This window comes from Gopherus evgoodei, chromosome 2 (genome assembly GCF_007399415.2).
Source record: "Gopherus evgoodei ecotype Sinaloan lineage chromosome 2, rGopEvg1_v1.p, whole genome shotgun sequence".
NCBI lineage: Eukaryota > Metazoa > Chordata > Testudines > Testudinidae > Gopherus > Gopherus evgoodei.
Window position 1 is genome coordinate 80,727,764 of NC_044323.1, and position 11,720 is coordinate 80,739,483.

Below are 11,720 nucleotides of genomic sequence, written 5' to 3' on the forward strand. Positions count from 1 at the left end.
GCGAATGTGCAGGAACAGCTCCCAACAGGGAAACTTTGAATAAATATACAGTTAATAAACCAAAACTCCAGAAGCAGAATAGGAAAGAGACGTATCTGCATGAGGAATGTGTTACATATAACACCAGACACTATTGGTAGTTTGGCTATAAGGGAGTAGTTACACTGTTCCCTTTCCACTCACAACACCCCAACCAGGCCCACCTTCGGGAAGGTATTAATCACATGTACAGCTTTAAGCACATGTATAGTTCCATTGACGTGACTGAGACGCTTCACTTGCTTAAGTAACTGACTGAATCAGGGTCCCAAAACCTTTATTTAAGAAGTTAAAATATTTAGGGCCACATTCAGATGCTGTTGAAAACAGTGGGCTAGATTTTGACCTTAGCTACAACACTCATAGATTCATAGGGTGGGATTCAGGAAGGGACCTAGATATTGCAACACTAAGTGTCACAGCGCCTACCTTTTAGGCATCTGAAAAGATTAGAGGAATAACACCGTGATCCACAAAGTTGATTTAGGTGTCTGGGCTTCCTAGACGATGCATGGGATAGAGGCGCCATAGAATGGATCCACAAAAGCCAGCAGACTAGGCGCAGAGCCACATAAGCGACATCTCTCACACTGTGGGAGATGCCGGTGACAGGGACGTGTGCTAAGCTCTATGCCTTTCCCAGAGTGAGGCCCAAAGTCTGGGCTGCAGGAAAGTGCCTGTCTCTGCTTAGTGATGCATGAATAGGAACTAGCTGCCTGGAGTCAGGCTTCTTAAGCCACGTCCAGACTAGGAATTAAAATCGATTTTAGATACGCAACTTCAGCTACGAGAATAACGTAGCTGAAGTCGAATTTCTAAAATCGAGGTACTCACCAGTCTGGACGGCGCTGCATCGATGTCCGCGGCTCTCCTTGTCGATTCCGGAACTCCGTTCGGATTGATGGAGTTCCGGAATCGATGTAAGCGCGCTCGGGGATCGATACACCGCGTCCAGACTAGACGCGATATATCGATCCCCGAGCAATCGATTTTAACCCGCCGATGCCGCAGGTTAGTCTGGACGAGGGCTTAGATGCCTAAGCCACTTCTTGAGACGTTGAGTTAAGCACTTGCCTCACTCCACACAAAATGACTAGAGGAGGAAGTGGGGGTGCCCACATTGTAACTTTTAGCCTTGTGGTTAGAGCACTCACCTGGGATGTGGGGGACCCAGCCTCAATTAATTCCCCCTGTCACAGAGTTTGGGGGAGACAAGGGCCTGCACCCCCAGCTTCCTGCAATTCACCCTGACACTTGGCCAGCCAGTAAAACAGGTTTATTTAGATGACAGGAACACAGTCCAAGACAGGTCTTTCAGGTACAGACAACAGGACCCCCTCAGTCAGGTCCTGTCTGGGCTCCCCTTCATTTTCTCAGCCAGCTCCAAACTGAAAACTCTCCAGCTGCTCCTCTCCCTTTGTCTCCTTCCCGGGCCAGGAGGTCACCTGATCTCTGTTCTCCAACACCTTCAGTTGGCACCTTCGCAGGGGAGGGGCCCAGGCCATCAGTTGCCAGGAGACAGAGTGTCAGCCATTCTCTGTGCAGACAGCATCACACTGGCTCCCTAGGGCTCTGCAACAATCACACACCCTACACACTCGAGAAATGCATAGGGGAAACTGAGGCACCCACACAGCACTCAGAGAAAACACTTCGTCACACTCCCCTCTCTGCCTGAGGGGGAGAGAGGATTTTAACATGGGTCTCCCATCTCTCAGTGAAGTGCTCTAACCACTGAGCTATGGGATATTCTGATATGGAACTCTCTCCATCTGTCCTGTTGAAGCTATTTCAGTGTGAATAAATAATGAAAGAGTGATTGGAGCAGGGGGACTGGGCCCCGGACTCCAACCTCCTAGGTGGTGCCCTAACCACCAGGCTACAGAATCCTTCTCTTTCTCTTTTTCTGTCCCAATGATTAAGTATTTACCCACCGTGGAACAGCTGTTGGGCCACAGAGAGAGAAAATGAGAGAGCAGGACTCTGTAGGTCAGTGGCTAGGGCACCCACCTCCGAGGTGGGAGACTCTGGGTCCAGTCCCCCTGCTCCAATCACTCTTTCATTACTTACCCACCATAGAACAGCTTCAGCATGAGAGATTAAGGGAACCCCACAGCAGAATATCCCTTTCCGTGGCAGTGAGAGTACTGTTCTCAGAGGTGGAAGACCGCTGTTTAAATCCTTCTGTTCCTCTGACAGAGAGGCGGAGATTCATAGATTCCAAGGCCAGAAGGGACCATTGTGATCATCTAGTCTGACCTCATGTGAACTTCCCCCACATAATGCCTAACGCAGATCTTTCAGAAACACATCCAAGCTTGGGTTAAAAATTGCCAGTGATGGAGAAACCACCACAATCCTTGGGAAATTGTTCCAATGATTGTTTACCCAGGCAGGTAAAAATTTACACTTTATTTCCAGTCTGAATTTGTCTGGCTTCAACTTCCAGCCAACGGATTGTGTTATATCTCTATCTGTGAGTCTGAAGAGCCCAATATAAATATTTGTTCTCTAAATAGGTACTTATCGAGGTATAGACTTAACCCTCTCTTTGATAAAATAACTAGATTGAGCTCCTTGAGTCTGTCACTGTAAGGCAGGTTTTCTAATCCTTTCATCATTCTCGTGGCTCTTCTCCATCTCCAATTTATCAACATCCTTCTTGAATTGTGGACACCAGAACTGGGCATGGTATTCCAGCAGTGGGCACAGAGGAAAAATAACCTCTCTACTACTTTAGAATCTTCTGTTTATGCATCCAGTTGCACCTGGGTCTCCCACACCTCAGGCAAGTGCTCTAATGACTGGGCTAAAAGTTATGAGGTGGGCACCACTACCCACACCTCTTCCACCAGGCAGATTCTGAATGGCACCCGATCTGGTAGGCAGCTTCTGAGCATGCCTACCAGATCAGGCCTGCACACAACTTAGGCAGCTGAACGCCTATCTTTCCCTGGTTCGTGAATTGCTCTAGGACTTGGCTGGGAGATAGGCATCTGGACACTTAAAGGGAGGCAGCTGTGCACATGCTCAGAGGCAGAAACATAGACCTAGGGAACTTCTGCCCTGAAAACTTAGGTGCTGCTTGAGTTTAGGTGACTACCAGTTTTGGCAAAAGTTTTGTGGATCACAGAGGAGCCAAAACTGGGACTTAAGCACCCTAAACTTGAGATTTAGGCGCCTGAGTCCCTTTGTGGATCTGGGCTGTAGAGTTTGAGGTCAGGATGATTGACACTTCCTGAGGGAACTTGGGGTTTTGAGGCACCTCGCTACCACTTGTCTTTGTGTGAGGAAGCCTTGTCCATGCCTGCCAGTAGTCAGCTCCCTACCTCCACCAGCTACAAGCAACACAAGCACTTCCCTCTCAGCCTATGCAGGACTTGCAGTCCCTCTACAAGTTAGCAATAGGTACACTCCAACCCGACTCCTACAGTGTCTCCTGGAGTACTCAGCCCTTGATCCACCAGACCCGCACAGAATTCCCAGATCCTCTGTTCCCAAAGAAACAACACACCAGAGCTTCTCAGTTAAGCAGAGCTGTGTTCTACAGTGTAACACGCAGCACTTCAATTTGTTTATTAAAAAAGTAAGTATACATTTAACAACGAACAGAGTTCAGTAGTTCTATTTGCTATCACTTGAAACAAAGAGTTACATATAAAATTAAATCATAACACACGTATTCTAGAGCCTAGACTTAACTAACAAGATTCCCTCCTGTCTACGAAGTTTATCTTACCCAAAGTTCTTCTCCCAGCATTTAACAACCTGGCTGGCGGTGAGCCTTCTTTCATGAAGCAAATCCACGGTCAGCTTACTTCCTAAGTGAAGGATTCAGCGTGATCCTCTGTATCCGCAGTTCTAATTCAAAAATCCATTGTCTGCACTTGTAAACGGGATAACCTCCACTGCTTGTGTTTTTCTGTCTAGGGTCTCTCCTGGACACTTTGCACTCACTTGATTAGCATTTTCCTCAGACTGTAAATTGAAGCCCGTGGTGTACTCAATTTATATTTAGACAGACAGATAAACATCTTTTGCCTGAAAGAAACTTGTTTAACAAGTTCTAGTGACCGGCCCCAACTCAAGAGACCTTAAAAACATGTTTTTTGGGGGTATATATACATAATTCTTCACACGTTATCCATACATACATTTCGCAATAATGATGAACAGTGTGACACAGGCTTTTGGTATAGACCTTTCATGAACTCATTGGCAAACTAATATATAGATACCAGACCCAAGGGAATCCTGTAACTCATGCACCCCTTTGTCCTCTGCCACATAGCACCAAGAGATCCCTGGGTCACAATGACTGCCTGTGTATCACAGGCCATTAAATCTCACCCAGTTACCCCAGTATTCAGCCCAATAATTTATACCTGACTAAACTTGCAGAAGAGCATCCAGTCATGATTTAAAGACATCAAGAGATGGGGACTTCACCAATTCCCTTGGTACTTTGTGCCAGTGGTTAAAAATTGTGCCTTATTTCTAATTTGAATTTGCCTGGTGTCAGCTTCTAACCATTGTTATGCCTTTCTCAACTAGACTGAAGAGCCCTTTAGAACCTAGTAGTCTCTCCCCATGAAGGTACTTACGTACTGACTTCAGTGGAGTTATGTATTTACGCCAGTGTTAATGAGGCCAGAATTTGTCTTGAAAGGGGTTGAATTTTTTTGCCGTTTGTTTCCCTAGGACCAAAATTGGTTTCTTGATCAAGTTTTTCTTTATTTTATTCCATCCTAGCCTACCCCTTTCCAACCACTCATACTGATTTGGGTTAAAACAGGCCACTTTATCTTAAAGTTATGTTTGCTGCATAGTGCTCATTTATATCCCTCCCACCCCCTTTTCTATATCTTGATCTTTAATAGGGGTAAGGAAGTGGCTGTTGCTAATATATTCACTTTGCCACCATAGTCAATGCAAAGACTAATGTTCTCCTGCAGCTGTTGCAGTGATGTGTCATGCCTAGTGTTCTGTCTCTAAACAGAATTGGCTTTCTGTATTGCACTTACAGTGTGAATAATTTCACTGTTATGGTACAATGACAGCTGAAGATGCTTAAAAAAGAGAGAGAGAGAGAGAGAGAGGAGAAAATGTGATAAGTGAAAGTGTGGCAATAAGACACTTATGTCAGCATTACTATTACATTTGAGGGAATATAACATTTGATTGCCATACGCTCTTCTAAAATGCAAGCATATTGTATGTCCGATGAGAACACAGAGTGATGTTATTTGTAACTGGTTCAAAATGCTTCAACACAGAGTTTATACTTTGTCATTAGCTCCCCTGTGCTCTAGTTTCAAGGTTATTCTTTGAACACAATAAAATCTAAAGCAAGGAAAGCTAGTAGAAGAGCAACACGGACATTGTTTCATGGATGAAATAGTTAATAAAAATCTTCCCAAATGCACGCTTGTATTTCTTCACTTACATCATATTTTTTAAAAAAATCACAGGAATTTACAAAGTCCTGTTTGTGGGTCAGGAAAGGGGTTCTAAATTCCGCTCTGCAAGCCAGTGCTTGAACACATGTTGAGGGGGCCGCTGGTAGAGTTGTCTCCTTTCTGCTACGCTCCATTGGGGCAGCTGTTTAAGCTAACTGCAGCTGATGGTGTGGATACCTAGCTGACATTTTAATGATTTCACTGGACAAATCAATAGCATGCAGCAATACAGCAATCAGAGCATAGGGCTAGGAAGAAAAGGGTAAAAGTGTGTAGCACAGACACCTTGACATTTGGCCCAGATCCTCAAAGATATTTAGGCACTTAATTTTGGTTGATTTCAATGGGAGTTATGAGCCTAAAACCTTTGAGGATCTGTATTTTAAGGGGAAAACCCAGACTGCCTCAGGAAATAGTTGTGGTGGAGCAAGGTGGTACATTTCCCTTTGAAGCAGCACTCAGCCAGTGTCCCAACAAGATCTGATGGGGACAGAATCAGACTGAATAATCAGAGGGTTTTTAGGGCTGTCAGTCTAACACCTTTCAAGAAACTGCAGAAGTGACTGCGTTCCAGAGATGGGGGAAGTGATTTCTGTCTCCTAGATATATAAGGGAATAGTTTAGCTCTTCTATTCAGGCAACACTCTCAGGTATTTTACCAAGAGTAAGGAATGCAAGCGTTAAGGTATTCCTAGGGTTTCCATCAGCCCCAATCCGTAGCTCCTGGGAAGCTTGTCAGGCCCGGAGGTGGGCTTTCAGTTGGAGGAACTCCATGCAGTAAGGGTAGCACTCAGAAGCAAGCAGAGGCAGGCCTCTGAGACTGGGGAGGCCCTGTGGCACCAACTGACCTATGGCTTGCAAGCACTGCCTGTGTGAGCCCTCTGTGGAGAAAGATGGGCTGGGCTGGGTCTCTTTGTTGAAATCCCCTAGGATTAATCCCTTCTCTTTACTCACACTGAAGAGTGAGAACTGGGACTGCGTGAGTGCTTCCCTCTCCTTTGCTCTAGGAAGGGGGCTGGGGAAGTAGTTTGTTTTCATTGGGAATGATTTACATCCCCTGCGAGGGGGCAGACTTCTTAAATGACACAGCTGGAGTGCTGCACCCTAGAACCAGACCACAGGGTAGTGCCCGCCCCCAAAATGAAGTAAGGGAAGTGCCTGCTCTTGCCCCAAGGGGATGACTTTGAGATGTTAACCTTTGCCAAGGCTAATATGACAGTCTGACACCAACCCAATAAAGCACTTGATATCATTAAGGCTTTTTTCAGTAAGGCCTCCTGACATTCTCATAAGCAAACTACGGAAATGTAATTTAAATTAAATTACTATAAGGTGGGTGCACAACTGATTGAAAGACTGTACTGTACTAAAGAGGAGTTATCAATGGTTCACTATGAAACTGGGAGGGCATATCTAATGGGATCCCACAGGGGTCAGTCCTGGGTTCAGTGCTATTCAATAGTTTCATTAATAACTGGGATAACAGAGGAGAGCATAGATTGCTCTTAAATTTGTGGATAACACCAAGCTGAAATCAACAAGAAATTCAATAAAGACAAGTTCGTAGTACTACACTTAGGAAGGAAAAATCAAATACACAACTACATAATGGGGACTAACTGGCTAGGTGACGGTACTGCTGAAGAGGATCTGGGGGTTACAGTGGATCACAAACAGAATGAGTCAGAAGAGTGACTGAGTTGCAAAAAAGGCTAGTTATTCTGGGGTATATTAACAGGAATGTTGTATCTAAGACATGGGAGGCAAACTGTCTCACTGTGCTTGGCACTGATGACGCCTCAACGGAAATACTGTGTCCATTTCTGGGTGTCAGACTTCAGGAAGGATGTGGACAAATTAAAGAGAGGCCAGAGGAGAGCAACAAGAAACCTGATCTATGATGAAAGGTTAAAAAAAACCAACTGGGCATGTTTAGTTTTGAGAAAAGAAGATTGGGGGGGAGGGGCTGGTAACAGTTTTCATATATGTTAAAGGCTGTTATATAGAGGACGGTGATCAATTAATTGTTCTCCATGCCCCCTGGAGATAGGACAAGAAGTAATGGGCTTAATCTGCAGCAAGGGAAATGTAGGTTAGATATTAGGAAAAGCTTTCTAACTATAAGAGTAGTTAAATTCTGGAGCAGGCTTCCAAGGGAGGCTGTGAAATCCCCATCACTGGAGGGTTTTAAGAAACTTGTCTGGGGTGGTCTAGATTTCCTTGGTCCTGCCAACATCCCTTCCAGCTCTGTGTTTGTATGATTCGAGGTGTGTAACTTTATGCACACAAGCAGTCCATTGAAACAAGCAGTCAAAAGGACTACTTTCAGGCTTAAAGTTATGCATTGTGTTAAAGTGCTTTGCTGCAGCTATGCATGTATCTGTTCTTTGTAGCTGCACGTGTCTACCTAGTGCCACAAACTAGATAGGAAACAACTTACAAAACTTTTCCTTGGAACTATTTTTAGTCAGTTCTGCTTTGGGAAAACTATTTCCATAGCAGTCAGTGGGTGTAAATGGTATTCTGTATGCACCAGGTGCTTCTGCAGTGTGAGGGGGAAACTGAGGCCTGAGAATATTCAAAATAACATTCAGAAACACCACCCCACACTGCTTGTTAAATTAGAAGAAATGTGCACATAAAACTAACGCCCCCATATGGAATTCCAATACACTGCAGTTGGTATGTAATGCCATTCACACTCAAATGGAGACATAAATTACCGATATGATAAACTATCACTGGATCAGGCAGTTATATGAAGTACCTGTACACTGTCTTCCATGTCATTGACTACTGAATTGAATTAATCAAGCAATGAATCATATCAGTATTGAATTAAGTGCAAGGTGCCAGGTCCTTCCCTCATTAACAGAAATTGTGTGTTGTGTCCAGCTGAGGTCTAGCTGTGACCTCACTTAAAAGAACATATTTACCATACCGGATCAGACCATCATTCCTTCTAGTTCAATATCTGACTTCAAAGTAGGGCAAAAATTCATATATCCGTACCTAGCCATTCCCTTAATGGACAAAAAACTTTCTTTATCTCTGCAGTGATCAGCTGATGTTGTGAAGCATGAGATTTGATCTCCTACAAATGTTATTACTAGTCACAAAACTGTCCAGTTCCTCTCTAACTCCAGCTGCAGCATTAGATTCTCTGACTAACCTGGGCTTTGAATTCTAGTGTAGTGAATTTCTTAAATTACTGCCTGTGAAAGGGATGAAATCACTGAGACACATGAAAGGCCTATAGAAGCTCAGTCAGTGTGTCTGTAATCCTAATATCACTTCTAACTAAGGAACTGATGTTTCCATAGCATCTGCTGCTGTAGTATATAAGCACTGACTTTCCAGGAATGGTATGGAAAAAATCTTACTAACAGAAGGATTAGTGGGTAACAAAATGCCCGCCTTAAACCTGCTGCCTTGGGGTGGCACCACATCTTTCAGACTATGTTTGGAAGCATCGTTGTAGAGAGAGGATATTTCTCCAGAACCTTCACATGAGAGAGCTCCATTCTCCCCATGATGTCATACTACATGAAGATAAATACCAAGGTTGTAGGGGGCTCAGAAGTAACAAAGACAGATAGCATTCAAGTTCCAATACTTCTGTTTGCTTCCTCTTTGAGGAATTTCTTGCTAGAACTCCTCTTCCCTAACCTCCACTTCAGGACACCATCTACCATCGGGTAGAGTCCTCTCCTTATGTGCAAACCCATTTTTATAGATCTAATGAAAGCAGGAATCTCCCTGGAGATTTGTTCCTGTGATGTTAGTCCATGGATTTCAAACAAAGCTGGAGGGAGAAATACTACAGGCAAATAAAATAATCATTGCTGGTTGTGAAAAAGAGAGAGAGAGACCACACTGAAGTAACAGTCCATAAAGGAACCACTTTTTCTATGACATAAGTCAAGGTAAATTAACTATACAAGATATGGCTCTCATGCTGTGCAAACTAGCCAAGAATTAATATCACTGTGCTTGATTTTACAATCCTCATTGAGCCCAAACTCCCAGGAATATCAATGGGAATTCTGAGTGAGAACATCCTGCAGAAGTTAGATCTGAAAAAGATTTCTGATGTCATCTAGTTTTCACCTTGTGCCAATGAAATATTGTTCTCTCTATAGCATGTTTTCTGATGCTTTGTAGAGTCTGGTTTTAAAATGTCTCAAGAAATGAGATTTCCTCTGCTTCCGACTAGAGACTATTTCACAGCTGCTAGATCTCATCATTTAGAAATAGTCTAATTTTTACCTTTTCCTAGTTTCATCCATTGATCCTTTATGTATACCCTTAATGTAACACCCTAAACAGTTTCTTTCTCTGCTTGATAGTTATCTCATCCAAATATGTGTAGGCACTGTATTTGCACTTTATTTTGGAGGAGACACCTTAAAATAGTTTTAAATCCTTTTGTCTCCCTCTTATTGCTATAAATGAAATTGATACCCTTGACTGAGTCAACATTTGTGACACCAAGTAAATCCCTTCTTTGACAAGGTCCCATTTTAGCTTTCCAACATGCAGTATGGCTAGTTAAGCAATTGTCAAAAACGCTTCATAAAGTCATATGACATTGACAGTAGGTCTTCGTAGCCAAAGGTTGTACAGTCACATCAATAGTATCTGCAGCACTAAGTGCAGATGAAAGAAAAGCCAGCTGCACATCCATTCTGTCTCCCTTGGCAACAGCATCCTGCCAACAAGAGTGCTGCCAAGAAAGGGCTGGAGCGGGAGGAACATGGATTACAAAATTAGGGATGGGCAAGCAATGTGTGAAGTGGTAGCATTCAGACCAAGAAACATCTTGCAAATTCAGATTTCTTTCATAAATGTTCTTGAAATAGTTTTGCTTGTTCTGTTTCTTTTTGGATACTGATATTAAAAGCATCCTTGCCCTCGTAGCAAATTTTTTAATAAATAGTGTCTAAAATACCAAAAGACTCCAATCAGTATCTCTGTAATATAGGACCATATGATTCCACCCACTGCACACCACACAGGTAAGAAATCTGTAGTAAGGTACTACATACTGATGCAGCAAACCCTCCAGATCAGGTTAGTGTTTTAGTGGCATGCTGCCATTTGATATTCTTGTTGCCATATGACCAAGATATGTGCCACAAGGTTTTATACAACTCCTGAGTTCTATGAATTGGTAGTGATATTTGGATTCAGATTGTATTGATAGGTCTAAATTGTTAGAGGCCAGTTATTAAATCTTTGTATTTCATTCTGTGTATCATCAAACAGATTTCTAAAACATTAGATAACTTTCTATACTTTGTATGCTTCAGAACATCTAAATCCTGAACTTATAAATATTTGAGAAGTGTGAAACTACCTCGGCTCTCAGAGGATGATGTGGCAGCTCTTGACAGGCAAACTGCTGAAGAAGGTGAAGTTGTAATTAAGAATTTAAAATCCAATAAAGCTCAGGGGTCCAATGGGTTCTCTGAGGAGTATTATAGGGCTCTAAAGCAAGTGTTGGTCCATGTTTTAACTGAATTGTGTAATGGCATATTGCAGGGGAACCAGATTCCAGATTCATGGAAAGATGCAAAAATTGTGGTAATTTCTGGAGAAGTAAAAGACTGTGCACCAGACAAACCTATTTCTTTTATGTAGATGCTAAAATTTATGCCAAGGTGCTAGCAAACAGACTGCCATCTTGCCCAAGTATGTTCACCCTGACCCATCTGGGTTCATTGCTGGCAGACATTTCTCTGGTATCAGACGAACTCAATTTGATCTATAATGTTAATTCTAGCAATTCTTCCTGTGTTCTTCTTTCTTTGAATGCTGAGAAAGTCTTCACCTGGCCACACTGGGAGCACCTCAGACAGATGTTGGTAAAGCTGGCTTTTGGAAATCAATTTTCTATGGGCATATTGGCCCTGTGTATTCATCTTTAAGGCTGCGTGTCTGTCACGGAAAGTCACGGACCTCCTTGACTTCTGCATTGGCTGGTGCTGGCTCAGGGGCTGCCTGGGCCAGCAACAGCAGTTGTTTGGGTGTGTGGGAGGGGGCTCAGGGTTGGGGCAGAGGGTTGAGGTGTGGAGCAGCGCTTACCTCGGGGGAGGGCTCCCCGGCTCCCACCAGCATGTCCCTGCAGCTCCTACATGGAGGGGTCAAGGGACTCCACTCACTGCGTGTGCCCGTAGGTGTTGCCCTCCCCCCTCACTGTTCCCATTGGCTAAAGTTTCT

General features: G+C 43.6%; 1 protein-coding gene across 7 annotated transcripts in view; it reads left to right on the plus strand.

Moving 5' to 3' along the window:
- The window catches only part of TMEM108 (transmembrane protein 108), a 348,023-nt gene that overhangs the window by 306,590 nt on the left and 29,713 nt on the right, over window positions 1-11,720 (plus strand). The window lies entirely within an intron of this gene.